The sequence below is a fragment of the Pongo pygmaeus genome, chromosome 2, assembly GCF_028885625.2.
Source record: "Pongo pygmaeus isolate AG05252 chromosome 2, NHGRI_mPonPyg2-v2.0_pri, whole genome shotgun sequence".
In the NCBI taxonomy this organism is placed as follows: domain Eukaryota; kingdom Metazoa; phylum Chordata; class Mammalia; order Primates; family Hominidae; genus Pongo; species Pongo pygmaeus.
Window position 1 is genome coordinate 20024777 of NC_085930.1, and position 27137 is coordinate 20051913.

The following is a 27137-nucleotide window of genomic DNA, read 5'->3' on the forward strand; positions in this document are numbered from 1 at the left end:
TCGACAAAGTAAACAAAAACATAAAGTGGGGAAAGGACACCCTTTTCAACACATGATGTTGGCCAGCCACATGTAGGGAAATAAAACTGGATTTTCACCTCTCACCTTATACAAAAATCTACTCAAGATGTATTAAGAACTTAAACCTAATTCCTGAACTATAAAAATTCTAGAAGATAACACTGGATAAACCCTTCTAGACATTGGCATAGGCAAGGATTTCATGACCAAGAACCCAAATGCAAACGCAATAAAAACAAAGATAAATAGCTGGGACTTAATTAAACTAAAGAGCTTTTGCATGGCAAAGAGAACAGTCAGCACAGTAAATAGACAACCCACAGAGTGGGACCCCTGACCCTGACCCTGACCCCTGACCCTGATCCCTGTCCCTGACCCCTAACCCCTGACCCTGACCCCTAACCCCTGACCCTGACCCCTAACCCCTACCCCTTAACCCTAACCCCTAACCCAAAACCCTAACCCTAACTCTCATCCTTACCCTAACCCAACTCTAATCCCTAATCCCTAACCCCTAACCTCTCTTAACCCCTAACTCTAAACGTTGACTCTTAAACCCTAACTCTGACCCCAACCCCTATCTCCAACCCCTAACCCTAAACTTAACCGCTAACCCCTAACCCTAACACCAACCTTAACCCTAGATTCGTTACTACGTTTGTATTGACTATGTCAATGTTGATTATTATGATCGCGTCTTAGGACTGCATGGCTGTGAGGGGATTGCGGATCTTATATTAATAAGAGGATTTTTTCAGTGTCTCTTGGCTGCATAAATGTCTTCTTTTGATAAGTGTCTGTTCATATCCTTTTCCCACTTTTCGATGGGGTTGTTTGTTTTTTTCTTGTAAATTTGTTTGAGTTCATTGTAGATTCTGGATATTAGCCCTTTGTCAGATGAGTAGATTGCAAAAATTTTATCCTATTCTGTAGGTTGCCTGTTCACTCTGATGGTAGTTTCTTTTGCTGTGCAGAAGCTCTTTAGTTTAATTAGATCCCATTGGTCAATTCTGGCTTCTGTTGCCATTGCTTTTCATGTTTTAAATATGAAGTCCTTGCCCATGCCTATGTCCTGAATGGTACTGCTTAAATTTTCTTCTAGAGTTTTTATGGTTTTAGGTCTAATATTTAAGTCTTTAATCCATCTTGAATTAATTTTTGTGTAAGATGTAAGGAAGGGATCCAGTTTCAGCTTTCTACATATGGCTAGCCAGTTTTCACAGCACCATTTATTAAATAGGGAATCCTTTCCCCATTTCTTGTTTTTGTCAAGTTTGTCAAAGATCAGGTGGTTGTAGATATGTGGTGTTATTTCTGAGGGCTCCTTTCTGTTTCATTGGTCTATATCTCTGTTTTGGTACCAGTACCATGCTGTATTCATTACTGTAGCCTTGTAATATAGTTTGAAGTTAGGTAGCGTCATGCCTCCAACTTTGTTCTTTTGGCTTAGGATTGACTTGGCAATGCAGGCTCACTCTTTTTTCATTCCATATGAACTTTAAAGTAGTTTTTTCCAATTCTGTGAAGAAAGTCATTGGTAGCTTGATGGGGATGGCATTGAATCTATAAATTACCTTGGGCAGTATGGCCATTTTCACGATATTGAGTCTTCCTATCCATGACCATGGCATGTTCTTCCATTTGTTTGTATCCTCTTTATTTCGTTAAGCAGCGGTTTGTAGTTCTCCTTGAAGTGGTCCATCACATCCCTTGTAAGTTGGATTCCTTAGGTATTTTATTCTCTTTGAAGTAATTGTGAATGAGAGTTCACTCATGTTTTGGTTCTGCATTTGTCTGTTATTGGTGTATAAGAATGCTTGTGATATTTGCACATTGATTTTGTATCCTGAGACATAGGTGAAGTTGCTTATCAGCTTAAGGAGATTTGGGCTGAGATGATGGGGTTTTCTAGATATACAATCATGTCATCTTCAAACAGGGACAATTTGACTTCCTCTTTTCCTAATTGAATACCCTTTATTTCTTTCTCCTGCGTGACTGCCCTGGCTGGAACGTCCAACACTATGTTGAATAGGAGTGGTGAGAGAGGCCATCACTGTCTTGTGCCAGTTTTCAAATGGAATGCTTCCAGTTTTTGCCCATTCAGTATGATATTGGCTGTGGGTTTGTCATAAATGACTTTTATTATTTTGAGATATGTCCCATCAATGCCTAATTTATTGAGAGTTTTTAGCATGAAGGACTGTTGAATTTTCTCAAAGGCCTTTTCTGCATCTATTGAGATAATCATGTGGTTTTTGTCATTGGTTCTGTTTATGTGCTCAATTACGTTTATGGATTTGCATATGTTGAACCAACCTTGCATCCCAGGGATGACGCCCACTTGATCATGGTGGATAAGCTTTTTGATGTGCTGCTGGATTCGGTTGGCCAGTATTTTATTGAGGATTTTTGCATCAGTATTCATCAGGGATATTCGTCTAAAATTCTCTTTTTTTGTTGTGTCTCTGCCAGGCTTTGGTATCAGGATGATGCTGGCCTCATAAAATGAGTTAAGAAGGATTCCCTCTTTATCTATTTATGGGAATAATTTCAGAGGTAATGGTACCAGCTCCTCCTTATACCTCTGGTAGAATTTGGCTGTGAATCCATCTGGTCCTGGTCTTTCTTTGGTTGGTAGGCTATTAATTATTGCCTCAATTTCAGATCCTGTTATTGGTCTATTCAGGGATTGAACTTCTTCCTGGTTTAGTCTTGGCAGGGTGTATGTGTCGAGGAATTTATCCATTTCTTCTAGATTTTCTAGTTTATTTGTGTAGAGATGTTTACAGTATTCTCTGATGGTATTTTGTATTTCTGCGTGATCCATGGTGATATCCCCTTTATCATTTTTTATTGTGTCTATTTGATTCTTCTCTCTTTTCTTCTTTATTAGTCTTGCTAGCAGTTTATCAATTTTGTTGATCTTTTCAAAAAACCAGCTCCTGGATTCACTTATTTTTTGAAGGGTTTTTTGTGTCTCTATCTCCTTCAGTTCTGCTCTGATCTTAGTTATTTCTTGCTTTCTGCTGGCTTTTGAATGTGATTGCTCTTGCTTCTCTAGTTCTTTTAATTTTGATGTTAGGGTGTCAATTTTAGATCTTTCCTGCTTTCTCTTGTGGGCATTTAGTGCTGTAAATTTCCCTCTACACACTGCTTTAAATGTGTCCCAGAGATTCTGATATGTTGTGTCTTTGTTCTCATTGGTTTCAAAGAATATCTTTATTTCTGCCTTTATTTACTGTTATGTACCCCAGTAGTCGTTCTGGAGTAGGTTGTTCAGTTTCCATGTAGTCGAGTGGTTTTGAGTGAGTTTCTTAATCCTGAGTTCTAGTTTGATTGCACTGTGGCCTGAGGGACAGTTTGTTATAATTTCTGTTCTTTTATATTTGTTGTGGAGTGCTTTACTTCCAACTATGTGGTCAATTTTGGAGTAGGTGTGGTGTGGTGCTGAGAGGAATGTATATTCTGTTGATTTGGGGTGGAGAGTTCTGTAGATGTCTATTAGGTCCACTTGGTGCAGAGCTGAGTTGAATTCCTGGATATCCCTGTTAACTTTCTGTCTCGTTGATCTGTCTAATGTTGACAGTGGGGTGTTAAAGTCTCCCATTATTATTGTGTGGGTGTCTCTCTTTGTAGGTCTCTAAGGAATTGCTTTATGAATCTAGGTGCTCCTGTATTGGGTGCATATATATTTAAGATAGTTAGCTCTTCTTGTTGAATTGATCCCTTTACTATTATATAATGGCCTTCTTTGTCCCTTTTGATCTTTGTTGGTTTAAAGTCTGTTTTACCAAAGACTAGGATTGCAACCTCTGCCTTTGTTTGTTTTCCATTTGCTTGGTAGACCTTCCTCCATCCCTTTATTTTGAGCTTATGTGTGTCTCTGTTAGTGAGATGTGTCTCCTGAATACAGCACACTGATGAGTCTTGACTCTTTATCCAATTTGCCAATCTCTGTCTTTTAATTGCAGCATTTAGCCCATTTACATTTAAGGTAAATATTGTTATGTGTGAATTTTATCCTGTCATTATGATGTTAGCTGGTTATTTTGCTTGTTACTTGATGCAGTTTCTTCCTAGCCTCGATGGTCTTTACAATTTGGCATGTTTTTGCAGTGGCTGTTACCAGTTTTTCCTTTCCATGTTTAGTGCTTCCTTCAGGAGCTCTTGTAGGGCCGGCCTGGTGGTGGCAAAATCTCTCAGCATTTGCTTGTTTGTAAAGGATTTTATTTCTCCTTCCCTTATGAAGCTTAGTTTGGCTGGATATGAAATTCTGGCTTGAAAATTCTTTTCTTTAAGAATGTTGAATATTGGCCCCCACTCTCTTCTGGCTTGTAGAGTTTCTGTGGAGAGATCCGCTGTTAGTCTGATGGGCTTCCCTTTGTGGGAAACCCAACCTTTCTCTCTGGCTGCCCTTAACGTTTTTTCCTTCATTTCTACTTTGGTGAATCTGACAATTATGTGTCTTAGAGTTTCTCTTCTCGAGGAGTATCTTTGTGACATTCTCTGTATTTCCTGAATTTGAATGTTGGCCTGCCTACTAGGTTGGGGAAGTTCTCCTGGATAATATCCTGCAGAGTGTTTTCCGACTTGATTCCATTCTCCCTGTCACTTTCAGGTACACCAATCAGACGTAGATTTGGCCTTTTCACATAGTCCCATATTTCTTGGAGGCTTTGTTTATTTCTTTTTACTCTTTTTTCTCTAAACTTCTCTTCTCCCTTCATCTCATTCATGATAACCTTTCTTCCAGTTGATTGAATTGGCTACTGAAGCTTGTGCATTCATCATGTAGTTCTCATGCCATGGTTTTCTTCACCATGAGGTCATTTAAGGACTTCTCTACACTGAGTTAGCTATTTGTCTAATCTTTTTTCAAGATTTTTAGCTTCTTTGTGTTGGTTTCGAATTTCCTCTTTATCTCGGAGAAGTTTGATCGTCTGAAGCCTTCTTCTCTCAACTTGTCAAAGTTCATCCAGCTTTGTTCCATTGCTGGTGAGGGGCTGCATTGCTTTGGTGGGGAGAGGTGCTCTGATTTTTAGAATTTTCAGTTTTTCTGCTCTGTTTTTTCCCCATCTTTGTGGTTTTAACTCCCTTTGGTCTTTGATGATGGTGACCGTCAGATGGGGTTTTGGTGTGGATGTCCTTTCTGTTTGTTAGTTTTCCTTCTAACTGTCAGGATTCTCAGCTGCACGTCTGTTGGAGTTTGCTGGAGGTCCACTCCAGACGCTGTTTGCCTGGGTATCAGCAGCAGGGGCTGCAGAACAGCGAGTATTGCTGAACAGCAATTGTTGCTGCCTAATCTTTCCTCTGGAAGCTTTGTCTCAGAGGGGTACCCAGCTTTGTGAGGCATCCGTCTGCCCCTGCTGGGGGGTGCCTCTCAGTTATGGTACTCGGGGGTCAGGGGCCCACTTGTGGAGGCAGTCTGTCCATTCTCAGATCTCAAACTCCATGCTGGGAGAACAACTACTCTCTTCAAAGCTGTCAGACAGGGACATCTAAGTCTGCAGAGGTTTCTGCTGCCTTTTGTTCAGCTATGCCCTACCCCCAGAGGTGGAGTCTACAGAGGCAGGCAGGCCTCCTTGAGCTGCGGTGGGCTCCACCCAGTTCGAGCTTCCTGGACACTTTGTTTACTTACTCAAGCCTTGGCAATGGTGGGCACCCCTCCCCCAGCCTCGCTGCCACCTTGCAGTTTGATCTCAGAATGCTGTGCTAGCAGTGAGCGAGGCTCCGTGGGTGTGGGACCCTCCAAGCCAGGCGCAGGATATAATCTCCTGTTGTGCCTTTTGCTAAGACCATTGGAAAAGTGCAGTATTAGGGTGGGAGTGACCCGATCTTCCAGGTGCCATTTGTCATCCCTTCCCTTGGCTAGGAAGGGGAATTCCCTGACTCCTTGCACTTCCCGGGTGAGTAGTTGCCTTGCCATGCTTCAGCTCACACTCGGTGGGCTGCACCCACTGTCCTGCTCCCACTGTCTGATGAGCCCCAGTGAGATGAACCTGGTACCTCAGTTGTAAATGCAGAAATCACCCATCTTCTGCGTCACTCACTCTGGGAGCTATAGACTGGAGCTGTTCCTATTCGGCCATCTTGGAACTGCCCTCCAATCTCATATTTTTAGTTCTAGCTAAGATCTCTCCCATATCTCCAAAGTGGTGTATCCAAGTCACTCAAAACTTTCGTTTGTATCTCTCACACTTAACATACCTAAAATTAATTTCTAACCTTTGTCCCCCAAATCTGTTCCACTCACAGCCTTTTAATACCTCAGTAAAAGTCAGGTGTGGTGCTCATGGCTGTAATCCCTGCACTTTCAGAGGCTGAGATGGGTGGATCACGAGGTCAGGAGTTGAAGACCAGCTTGGCCAACATGATGAAACCTCATCTCTACTAAAAATACAAAAATTAGCCAGGCATGATGGCAGGCTCCTGTAATCCCCACTACTCGGGAGGCTGAGGCAGGATAATCACTTCAACCTGGGAGGCAGAGGTTGCAGTGAGCTGAGATTGTGCCACTGCACTCCAGCCTGGGTGACAGGGGGATACTCTGTCTCAAAAAAAAGATAAAGAAAAGAAATCCTATTTGTCCTACTTTCAAAAATGAACAAAACAGACACCCTACTACCTCAGAGCCTGTGCTCAATCTGTTCCTTTTGCCAGAAATGTTCTTTTCTAAGATAAGTGCAGTTTATTCCATCTTCTCCTTCAGATTTTCTCTCAAATGTCACCTTCTCCATCAATCACACCCTGAACATTCCATTTAAAACTATAATCCTTCTCCCAGATCTCCTAATCCTGTTTACCTTGCTCTATTTTTTCCTCCATACATTTTTATTACCTTTTAACATACTCTACTAAATTCTAATATGACATATCAATGTCCAGTTTCTGCTTTTAGAATTTAAACTCTGAAGGCAGAGATTATTCTATTCCAGCAGCTAAAATAGGGTCTAACACTTAACAGATACTATTAAATATTTAGGCAGAGTGTGGTGGCTCATGCCTGTAATTCCAATACTTTGGGAGGCTGAGGTGGGTGGATCATGAGGTCAGGAGACTGAGACCAACCTGGATAACACGATGTAATCTTGTCTCTACTAAAAATACAAAATATTAGCCAGGCATGGTGGCGGGTGCCTGTAGTCCCAGTACTCGGGAGGCTGAGGCAGGAGAATGCCATGAACACGGGAGTCGGAGGTTGCAGTGAGCCAAGATTGCTCCACTGCACTCCTTCCTGGATGACAGTGCGAGACTCCATCATAAGAATAAATAAATAAATAAATAAATAAATAAATAAATAAATAAGTAGATAGATAAATAAATAAATAAAATAAAAAGGTTCCATTAAATATTTAACAAATTATTTGACTATAGACTAGCATTTATCCATTCTATTCATTCATTCAAGAAATATACATTGTCAGCTGGGCACAGCGGCTCACATCTGTAATCCCAGCACTTTGGGAGGCTACTGGAGTTAGAAAGATCAATAAGGGGAACAGGCAAAGAAGGACCATTTATTAACTATCTACTATATGCCAAGCACACACATTATTTGTCAGAATCTAAAGTAATTTCTTCAAGGTTACATAGCTAATAAGTATAAAAATGAATTTCAAAAGTTAGTCAGCTTGACTCTGAAGTCCACATTCACTCCACTATACCAGGCTTCTCCTTCATAAATTATACTAATCCCTGTCACAAAGCAAAATTTGACTATTATTATTTATCCCAAAATACAAATGTTTCTAATACTTTGGGATACAATTTTACCTATTCCAGAATACATTGCAGAATCAAATATGGACTTTATACAGGGTATCAATTAGAGAATGTATGAAGAAGGCGAGGCAATCTTCTCAACTTATGCCTTTAACACTTTCAAAGGTGACATTTTTCATCTGGAAAGGATCTATTGCAGAATCAAGCCCCATTGTTGTCTGGAAGCAGACTAAAGGGAAGAAAAGAAATGCTTATATTTGATAGATTGATTAATAACATTCCAATCACCTTGCTTTTTAGATTCAAGAAAGCAAAGCCTAGAAAAATTAAATGTCTAAGGGAACTAACTTCACATATCAAATCAGAATGAGGAATATAAACTAGGTCTTCTGGATTTCTAAACCATTTTCAAAGAGTAAGTGATTCACATTAAAAAGGCATATTTCAGCTGCTCTGCCTATGGAGTAGCCATTCCATTCTTTTATTCCTTTACCTTCTTAATAAACTTGAAAAAATAAAAATTAAAAAATAATAAGACATATTTGTACTTTCCAGTTAATAAAATCGAAATTTATTTTCCACTTCTCATTGTAGTATCTAATGATAGAAATCTTCAATCAGCATTTCTCAGTCTTTGGTGTGAATACAACTCACTTGAGAAATATGTTAAAATGCAGGTTCTCAGGCCATAGCACAGAACTATGTTTGTAAATTTGAGAAAAGGCCCAGGATAATTTGCATTTTTAACAAAAACTTAGATTATTCTGATATAACTGGTCACAGATCTACACTTTGAAATATATTGCCTTAAAGTTAGCAGAAAATACTGACACACACTAACAAAAAATTGAGGTTTAACACATTATTACACTTTCCATGTAGTCTTCTTCCTCTGACAGCTGTTATTACTTGCCCTCAAATGACCTATCAGTTATGACATCATTAAGTACAACCAGGACAGAAAAAGTCTGATAGGACAGTAAAATATTTCAGATCAATTTTGGAGAACTATTACAAGGATTTCTTAATAGAAACTTCCAAACTAGAGCAGTTATAAATGATTAAATTGAACAATTTCTAATTTCCTCAAAAGAAGCCCAAAAATACTTTTAAGATAGGCTGAAAAATGAGTTGGCAAATACAGGGTTAAGAAGAAATCCTTAATAAATCAAGAACACAGAAGTTGGGAGAGCAAATTTAAAATAGTAATTCTAGAATGAACACTAATCGTTTTAGCCCACTAAAGTATTTTTTGAAGAATCTGTACATATCCTTAATTATAAAGAGAATAGAGACACAGGGTGAAAACTGCATGGTGGCTGAAAAGGTAATTGGAAACACTTAAGTCTGACACTATTACTTCATTTCAGATAAGTAAACTATAAAAAATGGAAACATTTGATGTGATTTTCTGAATAAATTGAATTTATTAGTTTATGTTTGAAATAGAAGGCTATTTCAGCTTGTATTGCTATTCTAAAATTCTTCCACATAATTTTTAAATTAATTAATTAATTAATTAATTTTCCTTTCACTCTATTGATCAGGATAATTTTTAAATTTTATAACTGGACAGGTATTATTTTCTAAAAATCTGAGAAACTAACCACTACTAGGAATGAAAGCCTAGCTTCTAGAACTATAAACGTTAATATGTTCTTTCTTTAAGGTTTAGATTAAGCATTAAATAGAATAATGTATTTAAGGGAATAAGAAACTAACAATTTAGATTAATAAAAAAAACTTTTACCAGGTAAAATGGGTTTTTTAAAAGTCCATAAATCCCGAATAGCAGCAGAACGAAGAGAATCAGACAGGTTCATCTTAGGGAATCTAGGAGAGAAAGAAAAAGCCTTACATCAAATAACATTAATGAAATATGACAACTCAATGAAATGCAAATATTAGGTTATTGATAATCATATTTCATCACATGCAATTTTGGAATCTGGCATTCTTTTTCATAACTGCTATGATTTCCTGTAAGTACCCTATTATCAAAAACTTCATTAAGGCTGAGCATGGTGGCTCATGCCTGTAATTCCAGCACTTTAAGAGATCAAGGCAGGAGGATCACTTGAGCCCTGGAGTTCAAGACCAGCCTGGACAACATGGCAAGATTACATCTCTACAAAAATTAGCTGGACGTGGTGGCACACGCCTGTGGTCCTAGCTACTCAGGAGGCTGAGGTGAGAGAATCACTTGAGCCCAGAAATTTAAGTCTTCTATGAGCCGTGATTACACCACTGCACTCCTGGCTTGGGTGATGAAGCAAGACTGTGTCTCAAAACACACACACACACACACACACACACACAAACACACACACAAAACAAAGAAACAAAAACCTTTATTAAGCCACTCACACTTCCTGTTCTTCAATTTGTTTTCTCTCTTGAGAAAGGGAAACCATCAGCAGAATCTCCATTTCTACATAAAGTTACAAATATAGTGGAATTCAATCAATAGAAAGATAGATGGTCTTAGAAAAGTTACTTAAAACTTAACTGTAGGACTATGACTTCCTTTCAGTTATTCTTCTCAAACATGGACAGTTTCAAATCAACTTACCACTGGTTTTTTTTTTGAGAGTGCCTGAGCTTTCAGAAAACCTTCTGCAAAACCAGTTTTCAATGCATCTTGATGAGCTTCAGGTATGTTTTTGGTTTTCATGAGTTTTTCCAAACTCTCCACATCTGATCCTCATTCCCACAAAAGAAACCCCTGAATACACTAACAACACATCAATACTGGTTAATGACACAGTGACACTCCCCAACAATATTGTGACCACTCAAAAAAATTCACTAAAATTCTATAATTTTTACATCAATGTGAAGAAATGGATTAAGACTCAACAATGAATTAATCAATAACTAGGAAACTAACACTAGATCCTATTCCTGCATTAATCAATTAATAGTATCAAGAAAGTGGCATTATTCTCTACAAGAATACTATACTGAAAGCAGCTCACATATTATCTTAGGGTTTGATTGGCTTAATGTTCACATCCTTTTATCTATGCTAGAGGAAAAATTTCATTAATTTACTAAATGTCTACTAAGCACCATTCACATACTTGGCCTTATATAAGTTCTGAAGATGTGGCCAGGCGTGGTGGCTCACACTTGTAATCCCAGCACTCTGGGAGGCCAAGGTGGGCAGATCACGAGGCCAGGAGATCGAGACCATCCTGGCTAACATGGTGAAACCCCGTCTCTACTAAAAATACAAAAAGTTAGCCGGGTATGGTGGCAGGCACCTGTAGTCCCAGCTACTCAGGGGGCTGAGGCAGGAGAATAGCGTGAACCTGGGAGGCAGAGCTTGCAGTGAGCTGAAATCGAGCCACTGCACTCCAGCCTGGGAGATAGCGCAAGACTCCGTCTCAAAAAAAAAAAAAAAAAAAAAAGGTTTTGAAGATGTAAATATAAATAAGCCACTGGTCTTAAAGTTTTCAGTCTATTGGAGAAACATATGTAAATAGCTAAGTTTCTTAAATCATTTCGATATTATGTTAGAAGTATTATGTATAATACCTCAGGAAGACTGGAAAGGCCTTATAGAGAATAGGACATCTGAAACACCACTATACAAATTCCACTATATTTGTAACTTAATCTATGTAGAAATGGAGATTCTGCTGGTGGTTTCCCTTTCTCAAGAGAGAAAATAAACACCATGAACAATTTGACAGGGGTATGAAACAATTAGCCTTCAGTGCTCCAGAACTACCAGCAATCTTACAAAAGACTTCAATGCAAAGAGAAGAGCAAGAAACGGAGGGGCATATTGAATGGCGAGAAAAGAATCATGGCAGGTAGAGACCAAATGATGAAATTCCCAGTGTATCAGGTAGAGGTAAACAATAAGGCAAAGTAATGTAACTAGATCATCATTTTAGAAGGACTGATGGGTGGCAGTCTGGAGGTGCGACTGAATGCAGCAAGACTAGAAGCAAGGAGACTAAACAAGTATTCATTAGAGTAATTTAGGCAACAAATGGTTATAGCCTATCTATGGCAGTGGGACAGATTTAAGAAAGATTTAGGAGGTTGGGTCAACAGGACTTTAGTGGTTAATGGATGTGGGAGGTGAGGCAAGATGGACAAATGTAGGTTGATAGCCAGGTTTTTAGCTTGGGTGAATGCTGTTAATTAATAAGGAGAACACCTAAACAGGTGTAGGTTTGTGGGAAAAAAGTCTAGTAAGTGGAGAGGCAAGTCTGGTGGCCAGAAGAGTTAGAGGTATAATGATGACACAGGTTACTAATCCCTTATTGTTAGTGGAAAGAAGGAAAAAAATTTATCAGCCAATGAAAGAAATCAGATATCGAAACTCCTCATTGCTTGTTTGTTTGTTTGCTGTTTTTTGTGTTTTTTTTTTTTTTGAGATAGAGTCTCACTCTGTCACTAGGCTGGAGGGCAGTGGCACAATCTTGGCTCACTGCAACCTCCACCTCCCCGGTTCAAGTGATTCTCCTTCTTCAGCCTCCCGACTAGCTGGGACTACAGGCTTCAGCCACCACGCCCGGCTAATATTTTGTACTTTTAATAGAGACAAGGTTTCATCATATTGGCCAGATGGTCTCAATCTCTTGACCATGTGATCTGACTGCCTCGGCCTCCCAAAGTGCTGGGATTACAGACATGAGCCACCGCACCCAGCCAAATTAAACAAATTTAAGTTGCACGCCTCCTGACCAAATAAGATCTTCAAAAGATGTTTATCTAAGAAATTAGATGTTTACTTCATTGAGACTTCTTAAAAGTTTTGTTGGATCTGCTGTAAATTAGTTTAAATTTAAAAAGCAGTTGAATGAAGTATATAAAATAACTTAAAGTTGTGGTCCCATAGACAAAGGCCATTTTTTAAAAATTGTACCATTTACTCTCAAATCAGTCATGCTTGGTACATGTTACACTTTCTTTCATAAATGTCAACAGGTCACGTTTTCAAAAGTATTGCTATTCAAATGTAGCCAACGAAATGCCTATTATTTTATTTGGCTTCCTTTTTTTTTTTTTAGATGGAGTTTCGTTCTGTTGCCCAGGCTGGAGTGCAGTGGTGTGGTCTTGGCTCACCACAACCTCCACCTCCTGGGTTCAAGCAATTTTCCTGCCTCAGCCTCCCGAGTAGCTGGGACAACAGATGTGCACCACCATGCTCAGCTAATTTTTGTATTTTTAGTAGAGACGGGGTTTTATTATGTTGGTCATGTTGGTCTTGAAATCCTGGTCTTGTGATCCACCCACCTTGGCCTCTCAAACTGCTGGGATTAACAGGCGTGAGCCACTGCATTCGGTCCATTTTCATTTTTCAAAAGAATGTTCTTTAGACATCAATGTTCCCTTTCTTTTAAAGTTTGAGAACATAGAGGAAGCATATTTCAAAGAGAGTTATACATGGTATGCATCATCAGATTGACCCTTATCATGATATCTACTCATATCTGAGCACCAAAACTCACCAATGGTTTTCTATTTTTGAACAGACAGGTTATTTTTACTGAGTCTTCCTCATCGTCAATATCTTCAGGCATAGGAGGCAACATAGGGTCATAATTCTTCTGAGCCACACTATTATGTACAGAAAACAAAGCCTGTAACATTCAAAGGTTGATTTATATATATATATATATATATATATATATAATATATATGAAACGTATCACTTCAAACACATCAAACTATAAAGAAAATCAAAACAGCGTTACGGTTTTCACATAGTAGTGGTAATAAGGCAGTTACTTGAAGGTGCCTCTTACAAATGGAATGGGAAATAGTGCTTGTCCAGAGAGCAGATGGCAGCTCTACGTAGCAGCCACCTCTGTCCCCAATGTCACTGATGTATGTAAAGAATCAAAATATGATCTCCTCTAACCTGTACTTTCTCTATTATAAGGATAAGGTTTATCCTTATAAGGGTATCAATTTGGGGCAAGAGTTCAGTGGATGTTACTTTTGGAGGAAGGGAGAACATGAGGGCTAAAGATGCACTGTCAATAAGAGTCTGAGAATATTCTATATTTTTTTCTTTCCTACTATTTTTTCTCCTATTAGCAGAAAACACAATGATCAATATGATGGATTCTTTATTTTCCCTCACTTTAATTGTTTGTGTAATTGGTGACTACTATGTGTATAAAAGAATAAAAGTAATTCTGGACCAAAGATGAGGAGAACACCAGAACTTTCACATGTCACTATTCACTATTTTAGATGAGTGGCTTTTGGACTTTCAATGAACTTGACCCCTAATAAGCAACACCACTCATTTTTCATAAATTACTCAAACAAAAAACCTAGAAATCATCCTTGATTCCTCTCCTCTTACTGACATTCTTAACATCCAATACATATTCTATTTTTAAAAAACCTTTTTTTAGATACAAGATCTAGCTCCGTTACGTAGGCTGGAGTTCAGTGGTGGGATCATAGCTCACTGCAACTTCAAACTCCCAGGCTCAAGCGATCCTATTTCCCCAGCCTCCTGAGTAGCCAGGATTACAAATCCATGCCCCAATGCCCAGCTAATTTTTTAATTTTCTTTTCTTTTCTTTTTTTTCTTAGAGATAGAGTCTCACTCTGTCACGCAGGCTGGAGTGCAGTGGCATAATCTCGGCTCACTGCAACCTCCACCTCCTGGGTTTAAGCAATTCTCTACCTCAGCCTCCCAAGTAGCTGGGATTACAGGGGCCTGCCACCACGCCCAGCTAATTTTTTGTATTTTTAGTAGATAAAGGGTTTCATCATCTTGACCAAGCTGGTCTTGAACTCCTGACATCATGATCCACCCACCTCGGCCTCCCAAAATGCTGGGACTACAGGCATGAGCCACTGCACCTAGTCCATATCCTATTAAATCTACTTCCAAAATATACTTAAATTTTTTCTTTACTCTAGATCAGAGATTGGTAACTACAATATCTGTTTTTGTAAATCAGGTTTTACTGGAACACAGCCATGCTCGTTCATTCATGCATTGTTTATGGCCACTGTCATGTTACAATGGTGAAGTTTAGTAGGTGGAACACACACTTTTTACATAAAAAGCTGGCGGATCCCTGGTCCAGATCATGGATGCCATCATTTTTTGCCTGGAGCACTGCAGTAGTCTTTAAATGGCTCACCGGAATTCAATTCTGGCCCATTTTCAAGTCCACAATTCACAGTGTAGCCAGAATAATTATTTTTAAAACTTAATTACACAATTAACCCCTTAACAGCCCTTCTAAAGTTGCCCATCTATCTTGAGATGAAGACCAACCTCTCCAGGATGTCCTAAAAGTCCTCCATGCCTCTCCAACCTTATTTTACACTGTGCTCCACCTCACTCAACTTGAATAACTCTTTCTCATAGAGGTCTGGCCAAAACGTCTCATAAAAGCAGATCTCTTAGTGACTCGATCCCATAGCACCTTGTTCTTTGCCTTCATCCATGTCCGTAATTTATAATCGTATGTGCATTTTTATGTTTCTATCATTAATATTTGCTGTTTACTGAAATGGAAGTTCTAAAATGGCAAATAGTGTCAGCTTTAAATCAAACTTTTGAATTGACTATAACATATATACAAAAAGTACAAATCATAAGTGTACAGTATAAAATTTCAATTTCAAACATGAATATGCCCACATAAACACTCCCCAAACAAGAAATACAACATTAACCAAACTCCAGCGGCCCCCACTTATGCTCCTTCCTAGTCATCATGCCCTCTATACCCAACAAGGTCTCAATCTTTGCCTCTATTTGAAAATTATATAATTAGGATTCTAATTATATAATTCATTATATCATTGCTGTTGGGAACAAGCCCCCCAAAATCTCGCCATAACCTGGCCCCAAAACTGGCCATAAACAAAATCCCTGCAGCACCATGACATGTTCATGATGGCCATAAGGCCCACGCTGGAAGGTTGTGGGTTTACTGGAATGAGGGCAAGGAACACCTGTCTTGCCCAGGGTGGAAAACCGCTTAAAGGCATTCTTAAGCCACAAACGACAGCATGAGTGATCTGTGCCTTAAGGACATGCTCCTGCTGCCGTTAACTAGCCCAACCTATTCCTTTAATTCAGCCCATCCCTTTGTTCCCCATAAGAGATAATTTTAGTTAATTTAATATCTGTAGAAACAATGCTAATGACTGGCTTGCTGTTAATAAATATGTGGGTAAATCTTTGTTTGGGGCTGTCAGCTCTGAAGGCTGTGAGACCCCTGATTTCCCAATTCACACCTCTATATTTCTGTGTGGGTGTCTTTAATTCATCCAGTGCTGCTGGGTTAGGGTCTCCCCAACTGAGCTGGTCTCAGCAATTGTATAATGTATATTATATAAATATATAAAAATGTGTATTCATTGCCCAGGCATGGTGCCTAATGCTTGTAATCCCAGCACTTTGGGAGGCCTAGGTGGGTGGATCACCTGAGGTTGGGAGTTCAAGACCAGCCTGACCAATATGGAGAAACCCTGTCTCTACTAAAAATACAAAAAAATTAGCTGGCATGGTGGCATGCGCCTGTAATCCCAGCTATTTGGGAGGCTGAGGCAAGAGAATTGCTTGAACCCATGAGACGAAGGTTGCAGTGAGCTGAGATCGCACCATTGCACTTTGGCCTGGGCAACAAGAGTGAAACTCTATCTAAAAAAATGTGTATTCATTTATTCCAATATTAAGTTAGTGAAATTCACACATGCTGTTACTGATGGTAGAAGTAATTAATTTTTCTTCTTATATAGTATTCCAACAGATAAATATCTTAGTTTACCCATTGTGCCTTTGAGGGGCATCTGGGTTGTTTTTAGGTCTTGGCTAATATAAATAATGCTGGCATAAATGTTTCATATCTTTTGATGAACATAGATATATATACAATGTTAGTTACTTATTTAAGAGTAGAACATCTGGGTCATGGATTACATAGTAAGCACATTCAACATTAGTAGTGTTTTTCAATTATACTTCCACCAGCAACATATGTGAGTTCTAGCTGTCTAACATGATCCCAGACATTTTACATTATTCATTTAAATTTGGCCATTCTGAGTGTATAGTGGTATCTTCTGTGGTTGAAGTGTTCATTTGTCTTATAATGAATGAGACTGAAACCATTTTGTGTTTATTGGGCATGTGTGTCTCTTTGTGAGATGCCTCCTCAAGATATTTGCATGTTTTTCTGTTGCATCTGTCTTTTTTTTATTAATTTGTAAGAACTATTTATAATACACTAGACCCAAGTCTTTTTCTGTTATATGTACTACGAATACATTCTCCTTTTTGGTAGCTTGCCCTTTCACTCTCCTTCTTGGTGATCTTTGCTCAATAAAGGATTCTAATTTTAATGACCTCAATTAATATTTTTTCCTTTGTGGTTTATGCTTTTTGTATCGAATAAGACTTTCAAAGTGGAAAAAGTAAACAACATCAAGGTGATAAAATACCTAAGAAGATAATGGCTGCAAATTTTTGAGAAATGATGAGAGAAAGACTCTAAAGGTTAAGGAAAAATATAGCAGGAAGCCTGATATATCCTGCAGGAACAAGGAAAAATAAAAAGAAACCTATGCTTACTACATGGTAGCAGAACTGCAAAATGGCAAAGGCAAAGAGAAGATCTTAAAAGTGCTCAGAGCAAAAAAGACAGATCATCAGAAAGGTAAGAAGAAAATTGATTGACAGTTGAATAACAGCAGCAGTGGACACCAGAAGATAGTTCAAATACTTTCAAAGTGCTTAGAAAAAATAAAAGCCATTCCAAAATTGTGCATCCAGCAAAATTATCTTTCAAGAATAAGGATGAGGACCAAGATGAGGTTAACAGGGATCCACCTGAAAAAACTAAAAACTAAAAATAAATAAAAATAAAGGATAATGAAACAATAGTTTTCAAAGATGATGGACATTAAGCAATAAGGGGCAGAGATTTTTGAGAGACAGGAAGCAATGTGAACCTATGATTGCACCAGCATTACAGCCTAGAGTCTCCAGGCTGTAATGGGGAAAAAGAAACACAGGCAAAACTCTGTGGTCTCCTTGAGTTGAGAAAACAGAGCTGAGAATCTAGGGAGGTCAACTGACTAAAGTTCTCAGGGAAGCCTATAGAAGAGGAAAGGGTGGCAGATACAGAATTCAGGAGATGATAGGAGGTCTCTGTTGAGTCCTGAGCAGTCTTTAGCCATGGCATGCATATAAGAAAATTATCAGAAAGGATTAGAGCAGTGGTTCTCAACTGAGAGCAACTGTACTCCCTTGGAGCCACTGGCAATATCTGGAGACATTTTTTGATTGTCACAATTTAAAGGATGTCACCACCATCTACAGCATTGAGGCCAGGGATGCTCCTAAGCATCTGATCATATACAAGACAGTCCCCTCCCCTCCAGAAACAATTATCCAGCCCATAAATATCAATAGTTCTAAAGTTGAGAAACTACATTACAAGGAATAATCCCTGAAGTTAGCATAGGCAAGAAATAGCTGCTTTTATCATCAGTTAGCAGGAAAAACTTCATAATTCATAGGCACTGAGAAGAGTTATGGGATGAGTATTATCTCAATAGTGGAAAAAATAAGCCCAAGATTTAATGCTGCTATGATCTCACCTAAAAAAAAGGCTTAGGACCAAGCACAGTGGCTCACACCTGTAATCCTAGCATTTTGGGAGACTGAGGCAGGTGGATTGCCTGAGCTCAGGAGTTCAAGACAAGCCTGGGCACATGGTAAAACCCCGTGTCTACTAAAAATACAAAAAAATTAGCCAGGCATGGAACCGGGCACCTGTAGTCCCAGCTACTCAGGAGGCTGAGGCAGGGGAATCACTTCAACCCAGGAGGCAGAAGTTGCAGTGAGCCGAGATCACACCACCACACTCCAGCCTGGGTGACAGAGTGAGACTCTGTCTCAAAAAAAAAAAAAAAAAAAAAGAAAAGAAAAAAAAGCTTAAAAATAAGCCTCTGAAAGATCAAAATATTTCCAAGTAATTTAACTGTATAACAAAATGAAGCTCAACAATACTATCTATAGCAGGGGTCTTCAACCCCAGGCCACAGAGCAGTACCCATTAATGGCCTGTTAGGAACCAGGCTGCACAGCAGGAGGTAAGTAGTGGTGAGAAAGCAAAGCTTCATCTATATTTATAGTTGTTCCCCATCACTTGCATTACTGCCTGAGCTCCGCCTCCTGTCAGATCAGAAGCAGGATTAAATTCTCATAGGAGCATGAACCCTATTGTGAACTAAGTTTGTGAGGATCTAGGTTGCATGCTCCTTATGAGAATCTAATGCCTGATGATCTGTCACTGTCTCCCATCACAACTACATGGGATCATCTAGTTGCAGGGAAACAAGCTCAGGGCTCCCATTGATCCTACATTATGGTGATTATGTAATAATAAAAGAAATAAAGTACATAATAAATGTAATGCACTTGAGTCACACTGAAATCACTCCGAGCCCCACATATGTGGAAAAATTGTCTTCCATGAAGCTGGTCCCTGGTGCCAAAAAAGTTGGAGAAGGCTAATATACAGAAACACAAAAATACCCAGCATCCAACAAGATAAAACTCACAGTTACTGGTAGTCGATCAATATCAAACTCACAGTGACACAGAATTACTAGGTATGCAAAGAAAACAGAAAATACTGCTCCTAATGAAGGAAAAAAAAACACAATGAAACCAAATCCTGAAATTACAATGATAAAACCAGATAAAACCAAACCCTAAAGTTACACAGATAGCAGACAAAAATACTAAAACTTATTATTATAACTATATTTCAAATGCTCAAAAAAGTTAAAGAAAAGACTAAACATGAGGTACAGAATATATAAAAAATACTCAAATCAAACTTCCAGAGATGCAAAGTATGAAATAAGAAAAGAGTACAGTGGATGAGATTAATATAGCTACTGCAGAAGGAAAAGTAATCTTGTAGAGTAAGCAACATAAGCTGTCTACAATGAAACACGAGGAGAAAATATACTGAGAAATTATGAACCAGACTTAGTGATCTGGGGAACTACTTTAAGTGGCCTAATATATATGTTAACTGGCATCTCCAAAGAAAGGGGGCAGTTGCTGAAAACTATTTAAAGAAATATGGCAGAAAATAGTCCAAATATGATGAAAAAAGTATAGAACCACATGTTCAAGAAACTCAATGTACCGAAACACACAGAAAACATACAATACCACCAAATTGCTTAAAACCAGGAAGAAAATATTAAAACCATCCAAAGGAAAAAAACACATTATATATTAAAGAATAAGGATTAAAAACGACAGCACACTTCTCAACAGAAACAATGCGGGCCATGAAACAATGGAGCAATATCTTTAAAATATTCAGAGAAAAATACTGTTGACTTAGAATCCTATACCCAGCAAAAATATCTTTTAGAAATGAAGGGGTATTGAAGACTTTTTAAAGATATGCAAAAGCTAAAAGAATTAATCACCAGCAGACTTGCATTGCAAGAGATGTCACAGAAAGTCTTTCAGATGGGAGGAAAATGTTGGCAGATGGAAATGTGAGTACATACAGAGGAATAAAGAACACTGGGAATGTCTACTATCTGTGTATCTATGGCAACTATCTTGCACATTGTAAAATAGAGATAGCTGAATAAAATGTTTTTAAATAAAGCAATTTTGATAATTGACAGGCAATATTAAGAACATCAGCTAAATATTTTTTTCTCCTTAGCTTTGTTCCATGTCTACATTCCAAAACAATTTCATAGAAATTGTTTTCATAATTTTAATAGGTTTATTTTACAATTAGTGTTGAATAGCAACATTTTTAATTTTGGACAACTGAAACAAATTTTGCTTTCCATTATCCTGTTTTAACTGAGGTGATTTTATTCTTTAATATACAGACTTGCCTTTCAAAAGGCATTACTTAAATGGAAATTTTATTTCCAAATGCCAGAACCACCAATCACAACTGACAGTTTACCTGTTTCTCAGAAGAATCTGCAGGAAATTGAACACTAGGCCTTGTAACTCATCGGACTCACAAGCACTCACTTCACTGGACCCCCTGGGGTCAACTTTATGTCCTAAGTATCTTTCAGATTCACAGAACTAAGTGTCCAGCTTATAAAGATGAGTAACATTGATTTATCCTCCAGAAGGAAGCTTAACTTTTTCCTTCAGTTTGCTTTAATGAAGCCTCATGCATCTTGCATGCTCAGGCAGTGAGTAATTTCTGTTAAGTGAATATTTGGAAGCTAAAAGTTACAACAAATCTTCTTATTTTATTGCCTTTTAAAAAAATCTACCAAATTTTCCCTGACTTCCAAAATTATAATGCTGTATTCTAGAGATGATGTCACTTCATTGTTTCATCAAAAGTGAGCCCCTGGAATGATGACTCATACAGGTTAATTTGTCTTTAATATGGCAATTTGATGGTTAGAAATGGGTCTGTTTTATTAATGACTATCTTTGCTTCCCCTAGAAACAAAGTCTGTGTATAGAACAGCATCCCTCCATCAATGCTCCTAAATGTTATGAACATTATTGCTTTTGTCTATTTCATTGCTGCAGGGAGTATTCACATTCAATTAATCTAGTTAGGCCTTTGGCTAGTTACTTTTTTACATTTTCAGACATCTTTTTTTATACTGCATTTATTTTCCTGAATTGGATTTTGCTGACATTATTGACTAATAAGAATAGTCTATTTTTTAATATGGCAATTGACCAATCAATTCATTCTGGGTATAATCTTTCAATTTTTGACAGTTCTCAGGTGACAGTATTGTTACAGAATAACAAGTCATTTCCTAACTATCAAAGACTTGATGGTAACAGGTTATACAAAAGAAGTGTTGACATTCTTCTGAACAGAGCAAGAGATTCCTAAAGAGTAAAATGAACAAAATCACAATCTTATACTATTATGACTTAAAGAATATGAAAGAAAAGTTTGAATGTCATATAAACATAGAGAATTATCGTATATGAAGAGACAAAGAAGGCTATAATGGAATAAAAATTCCACCAAACATTCAATAATTTACATTGAGTTCAGTTTACGGGGAATCCCAATGTTGCAAGCACAGTGCTATGTGCTAGAAACAAAAATAAGAAGACCATCCTGTGCATCAGTAAGAAAGACATACTTGTGTTCTTTATTAGGTATAGAACACAGAAAATCCCTGAAATACACACACACACACACACACACACACACACACACACACACACACCTGTTAAATGTCCTGTTTAGTTTCTGGATACAAGTTTTTGAGTTTTAGTTTTCCTAATCTTTAAAAAGAGTTAATATTAGTCAGGCACCCTGGCTCACGCCTGTAATCCCAGCACTTTGGGAGACCTAGGTGGGTGAATCACGAGGTCAGGAGATCAAGACCATCCTGGCTAACATGGTGAAACCCCGTCTCTACTAAAAATACAAAAAATTAGCTGGGCATGGTGGCAGGCACCTGTAGTCCCAGCTACTCGGGAGGCTGAGGCAGGAGAATGGTGTAAACCCAGGTGGTGGAGCTTGCAGTGAGCCAAGATCAGGCCACTGAACTGCAGCCTGGGCAACAGAGTGAGACCCCATCTCAAAAAAAAAAAAAAGTTAATATTAGTACCTACTTCTTAATAGGGCTTCACAATGATTAAAGAGATAATACATGAAAGTGCACAGCAAAAGCCTGCTCCGTAGTAAAGACTTCATATTATTGGTTTACTAGCTATTACAATTAACTTTAATGATTATCTTATTTTCAGGAATAATCACTTTGAATATTTAAGTTTATCTATAAACTTGTAGAGGACAGTATGTACATTTTAAAAAATCCTTTCCATATAGCTATTCTTTTCCTTCATATATTTGCAAAAGTTGGCCAAACTAGCAAACAAACATCTTTAACAAATTTTACACTAAAAAGGTTAACAGGTTGTATATTGTGATAAAAATGGATCAAACTAGAAATTAGCATCTGTAAATATAAAATATTTACATCTGTAAATATAAAAAATAAAAAATGAAACCCAGACTACCTCCCAAATTTAAATAAGTCAGGATATTGATGTTATCAAAGTTTATTATAGACAATCAAGAAATTAATATCAATGACAATATGACATACATGATGTCCATGGAAGGTGAAAGAAATTTAAAAGAAAGCCACATACTCTTAAATGCATTTGTAATTAAACAAGTGTGAAAGGTAAGTATTCCATAAAATGAAATCAAAGATAGATATAAAGAAAAGACTTAGACCAGGTGCAGTGGCTACCGTCTGTAATCCCTATACTTTGGGGGGATGAGGCAGGTGGATCACCTGAGGTCAGAAGGTTGAGATGAGCCTGGCCAAAATGGTGAAACCCCATCTCTACTAACACTACAAAAATTAGTCAGCCATGGTGGCATGTGCCTGTAATCCCAGCTACTTGGTAGGCTGAGGCAGGAGAATTGCTTGAACCTCAGAGGCTGAGGTTTCAGGGAGCAGAGATCACGCCACTGCACTTCAGCCTGGGTGACAGAGGGAGACTTAGTTTCAAAAAAAAGAAAAAAATGAGAAAGGAAAAGAAAAAGAAAAAAAGAAAGAAAGAAAAATAGAATTGATAATAAAGAGCCAGTTCTTTTGAGAGATGAGATAATTAGGCATTTCTGGTATGCACAGCAAGAAACTAGAGAAAAAATTTTATATTAATAGCACTGAGAAACCAGACAGAACTTCAGATACAAATCAACAGAATACATTGAACACCGTTGCAACATGCTTGAAATCTTAATAAAATGTTAAGTTTCCTAGGAAAAAATAAATAATGAAGCAATTCTAGAAGAGCCTGAAAGCTGGACTAACTCGATAACTACAGAAGAAATTGAAAGCACTATGAAAAAACTTTCCCCAGAAATGGCATTTGAACAAAATGAAGGGTTGTATTAAAGTTTTCTGTTTTATTTACAGCATTCCAACACATAGTAAAGCATAACGTTTCTTTTTCAAAGGTCTCACAACCCAAATGCAAAACCTAACCAGAAAGTATGAAAAGATGACAGCACAACTTTGGTCTCAGGAGGATTTTTTAAAATACCAAAGTAATATATTACAAAATCAGATATAAAAATCTTCTTTTATAGAAGACATTTATGCAGCCAACAAAAATATGAAAAAAATATCATCATTACTGGTCATTAGAGAAATGAAAATCAAAACTGCAATGACACACCATCTCATGCAAGTTAGAATGGTGATCATTAAAAAGTCAGGAAACCACAGATGCTGGAGAGGATGTGCAGAAATAGGAACGCTTTTACACCATGGGTGGGAGTGTAAATTAGCTCAACCATTGTGGAAGACAGTATGGCAATTCCTCAAGGATCTAGAATCAGAAATACCATTTGACCCAGCAATCCCATTACTGGGTATATACCCAAAGGATTATAAATCATTCTACTACAAAGACACATGCAAGTGGATGTTTATTGCTGCACTGTTCACAATAGCAAAGACTGGGAACCAACCCAAATGTCCATCAATGATAGACTGGATAAAGAAAATGTGGCACATATACACCATGGAATATTATGCAGCCATTAAAAAGGATGAGTTCATGTCCTTTGCAGGGACATGGATGAAGTTGGAAAACATCATTTTCAGCAAACTAACACGAGAACAGAAAACCAAACACCGCATGTTCTCACTCAGAAGTAGGAGTTGAACAACGAGAACACACGGACACAGGGAGGGGAATATCCCACACCAGGGCCTGTTGGGGAATGAGGGGCTAGTGGAGGGATAGGATTAGAAGAAATATCTAATGTAGGTGACGGGTTGATGGGTGCAGCAAACCACCATGCCACGTGTATACCCATGTAACAAACCGGCACATTCTGCATATGTACCCCAGAACTTAATGTATAATAAAAAATAATCTTTTATCAAAAAGAAAGAAGATTTAATCCCAAGAATTTAATGTTTTGTCAATATAAATATCTGCATATTATTGTTTATGCTAACAACTAAAAAAGCTTCTATGATCACTTTGATAAGTACCATAAAGGCATTTCACAAAATGTAATATAATCTTGATTTTTTAAAAAAATGACAGAACAAAATTTTGTGAAATATTCTATCAGAAACCAGCAACAAACGTTATACAGGATGTTTGATGATAATAACAGGAAGCACAGAAGTATAATAACAGAAGCACAGAAGTATCCCCATAAAAGTACAGAAAAACAAAAACATATTCTTTATTTACTACAAGTTTTGAGCATTTTTTTTGTGCAAGTCATATCAAGGCAATAAGGTAAGGGGGGAAATGATCTATAATTACTAAAAAGGAAAAGATTTAAAAAAATCTTGTCAATAAAATAACATTGAAAATTTTAAAAAATAGGATATCTCAGTAAAGTGACATAAAACAAATATTATAAAAATTAACATATTTACTGTATAGAAACTATACTTGTTAGAAAATAATAAATAGTATACATTGGGGAAAATTAATTTATACACATGCATATGTGTGTATACATATAAATATATGAGTGCATGCACACACACATACACATCAGGCCTGGGAACAGAATTAGCAGGAAATATTCCAGGTTTATATAAGAAACAATTTGACCTAAATAAATAAATTGTCATGTTCTTTCATTGGAAAATTCAACTGCATCCCAAAGGGTTTTTTTAATGACATGAAGAGAGAATTCTAAATTTCTTCTGGAAAAATACATTTGCAAGAATAATGATAGAAATTTGGCCTTAGCAGGTATCATGCTATAATTACTAAAATGATAAGATAACCAAATTAACAACAACCAAATCAAGAGTTCAAAGAAGATTCATGTATATAATAAAGACAAATCAGACTGAGAAAATTGCTATCCACTTAAATTAAAAAAAACAGAACCACATCTTATACCATACACCAAACTTTCATACAGATTAATGATTTCAAACTTTAAAATTCAATTTTTTAAAAAGCCGAAAGAAAATAGGAAAGAAAATTTTCCTGAACTTGTCATGAAGAATGGCAGTCCTTTCTAAGCTAACTCAGTGCCCAGAAGTCATAAAGAAAGAGCACACCAAATTGTACTACATAAAAGTACATATTTCTACACAGTCTTAGAAAATGCATGTAAGATTAAAGAAAAATAACTGAGGATATATATGTAATAATGATTTTATATTCTTATATCAATCACAATTCATTAGGAATAACACAAAATTTTTACTAACCATTATTTAATCATGCAGTACTCACCGAAAGCTTGCTATATGTCTGCAATTTTTATTCCCTACTCTCATGTAGCTTACATTCTAGTGGCGATCAACTAGCAAAGCTAAAAAAGAATATTACTTGAGGCTGTGTATGGTGACTCACCTTTGTAATACCAGCAATTTGGGAGGACTAGGTGAATGGATCACTTGAGGCCAGGAGTTTGAGACAAGCCTGGCCAACATGTCAAAATCCCGACTTCACAAAAAATACAAAAATTAGCCAGGTGTGGTGGCGTGCACCTGTAGTCCCAGCTAGTTGGGAGGCTGAGGCAGGAGAATCGCTTGATCCCAGAAGGTAGAGGTTACAGTGAGCTGAGATGGTGCCACTGCACTCCAACCTGGGCAACAGAGTGAGACTCTGTCTCAAAAAAAAAAGGTATATTAATTAAAAAGAGCTTATGCAGATTGCAACAGCATAGGGAAACACGCCTTCTCATGCACTATACTGCAGGTGCTCGAGAAGGTCTGTCTTAACAACCAGCTGGAAATAATGATCAAAACTGTAAAATGTACAAACATTATGTATGCCCCAATAATTTACTGTCCTAATTAAAGTATATTTTGACAAAATCCATACAATTGTCTAATATACAAAAGATTTGCATCATAGTGTTATTTAAATAGCAGAAAAGCAGAAATAACAAAGGTTCATCTATAAGGAAAAAGTTAAATAGATAATTTTGTTGACACAAATAGAAGGCTACAAAATGCCAAAAATATTAAAAGCCAAAAAAAATCAGAGTAAGTAGTGCATTCTATTATATATGTATATGTGTGTGTGTATATATATATGTATATATATACATATACACACACCCAGAAAGGGTTGCAAGGTAATGCAGCCAGCCAAGAAGAAGAAAAACATGTAACTTTAGGAAAAGATACTCGTCCTCACTAATAAAGCAAGGAGGATAAGGGCTATTGCTTTCTTTTTAATTTGAATGAAAAATACAATTATGTATTATCAAAAATGAATATTTCTATTTCCTTTTAAGTATCAAGTCACTTTGTAAAAGGAAAACTAAAGGTAACATAATAAATTATGACATCTTACTAGGGACAAATATTATAAATCATGTATATTAATAAACGATTCTTTCTAACCTCACTTACGGATTTTAAAATAT